This window comes from Mugil cephalus, chromosome 15, assembly GCF_022458985.1.
Source record: "Mugil cephalus isolate CIBA_MC_2020 chromosome 15, CIBA_Mcephalus_1.1, whole genome shotgun sequence".
Lineage (NCBI taxonomy): Eukaryota > Metazoa > Chordata > Actinopteri > Mugiliformes > Mugilidae > Mugil > Mugil cephalus.
The window spans coordinates 1091835-1094217 of record NC_061784.1 but is presented as its reverse complement, the minus strand read 5'-3'; the positions used below and the strand labels follow the sequence as shown (position 1 = coordinate 1094217).

General features: G+C 44.1%; 1 long non-coding RNA gene across 1 annotated transcript; it reads right to left on the bottom strand.

Moving 5' to 3' along the window:
• Positions 1-225: 225 nt before the first annotated feature.
• Positions 226-2383, bottom strand: LOC125021429. The gene is made up of 3 exons (XR_007114344.1): positions 2227-2383; positions 788-925; positions 226-370 (listed from the first exon to the last, which is right to left on the bottom strand). It is a non-coding gene; the product is annotated as an uncharacterized LOC125021429 (long non-coding RNA).

Sequence of the window (2383 nt, the reverse complement as noted above, 5' to 3'; positions counted from 1 at the left end):
ATACATAATTTAAAAGCAAGCTCAGTTCAGTTCAGACTCAGATAGTTCAAATAGGTTTGACTGTACAAACTTAAAATGGTTATGAATCACAGGTCCTCACTGAAGTGGCCTTTTTATCGAATGAATCCTCTTGATCTGCTATTCTGTGACTTGTCTCACTCTGTGTACACTATTCTGTTATCTGGAATTCACTCACAAAGACCACACCTTCATTGATGCAAGGAAGTTTATTGGTAGACAGGACCTGAGGGAGACGGGTGGATGGATGAAAGGGATTGAGGGGAAGCAACGAAAGGGGTGAAAGGGAAGGGATTAGAGTCTCAGGGAGGGGGCACATCTCAGGAAGATTCCACTCCTTGACCCCAGGTTCCTATGACGGAGGAGAGATGAGTATATGAAGAAAAAATAGGGATTGAAAAGTTGGGAGTTGATAACTGAGAGCGGAGGGTAAAACACACCTTCATAGGTAAATGTGAAAAATACGATGACAAAGGGTCTGCCTTGTTCCTGTACCTTAAGTTATAACAACTTCACAATCACTGACTTGCTGTTTATATATGTTTTATAATTGGGTATGTTTGCCCCCCATCTGAACTTTGCTAATATAAACCACTGCTGCTGATGGCTGCTTCTACACAAACCAGGCTAGGTATCTCTTTCATCTCATTCATCCCACTCCCTGGCAAACAAGCCCATAGCCATTAGGCAATTTCCTTTGCACCTTGACACCTCATTCTCCAGCCCCCTCATAAACCTCACTCACCTCCAAGGAGGATGAACTACTCACCAAGAATAAGGAGGCTCCGATGATCATGCGTCTGTGACATCTATTCTTGGCAGCCACAATCCACAATGGATTGGTCAAAGATCCAAGGAGCAAAAACTGGCTCTGCTACTCCTGTGACTCAGGTGCTCAGGGTGCCCCCTAGAGACAGGGGAAGTCATTACTAGTCCCTCATGATGATGATGGTCCACTCATTATTTTTTCTATGGCTCTTGAGGTCCTCTTGCACATGCTCCCTGAAGTGTATTGAATCCTTGTCCTCCAGCTCATCAAAACATGGCAGGCAACAACATCCACGCATGGCAACACCAGCCCAACAACCATCTCCTAGCAACATAGGTCCTCTGCCCTAGAAGGAATCTGGAGGTCTCTGCTGTAGTGACACCATGCATTTCCTGGAGGGCAATCAGTGTTTTCCTCATCTCTTCCCTTGCGCTCCTCTCAACTCAGTATTTCATTCCAGCAGGTTTAGCTGTTTTGGAAGGAGTCTTTCTTGGGATGAAAATCTGAGAAAATTAGACTAATTTCTTAGAAGCACCCTGAAAAGTATTAACAAGAAACACAGCAAATAATAAAACTAAAGCAAAGCTTAATCACACATTTTTTTGGTTAGTTTTATTTGTTTACTTATTTATATTTAATTTTTACTACCAGAAACTTTTAACTAATGAATAAAATTATAATTTGTATCTTGCAAAATTGAATGTTCCCTGTGACCTTGCATGACCTTTTCAAATTTCACCTAAGACCATAACAAAGTCCAGTGAGTCTTGTGTGGCAGAAGGTACCCAATCAAAACAGTCTCTGCATGCATCTGCTAACATGTGTGTGCTTTTCCCTTCAGTGCTAGTCTCCTTCTTCTCAGCCCCAACACCACAAACCACCGTTCCCACAGTATTCCCATGACTCTCTGCTGCTCCCCCCTCCTCTCCCACCAAGGGCCCAGGCTTCACCAAAAGGCAGGAGAGCTGCGTTGGCGAGCAGCGAGCTGCTATAGCCCACCTTCCTCACATCTGAGAACCTCCGTGAAATCCTAATCCCCAGAGCAGGGTGAAACGCAGGCCCAGCTTGCCTGACCTCTCTGGTTGCCATGGATACAGCGCACTATAAATAAAACAGAGGGGGCTTTTTTTCAAGCAGTTTGGCAGGGCTGTGTGGCCTGCTCACTGGTGGGGCTTATTTTCTCTCTCCCTCCCTCGTTCTGTCTCTCTTCACTCTCATTCTACTCCCCATTTCACTTTTCTCTCAATCATTGAGTGTCTGTCCTCCTTCTCTGTCTTGCGCTTCCTCCCTTACATTGTCTCTGTTGCTTATTCAATACTTTCATTGAGCTCCTTCAAATCGGTACACCTGTATCATACCTGAACATATATTTAAAACATTCTTTCAAAACACTTCAACAATTGGTTGTTTAAAGTCAAAAACACAGAAAGCAAACTTACATATGGGCAGGAAATCCACATTGAGGACCACTGAAGTTGTTAAAAAAGAAGACCTATTTTGTTGGTACTGGCAGAGAGGCAACATGAGACAAGGGAGGCTGCGTGTGCTTGCACACTGAATCAGGACTGTGCTGCAGATTTTTGTCTGGCAAGGCAA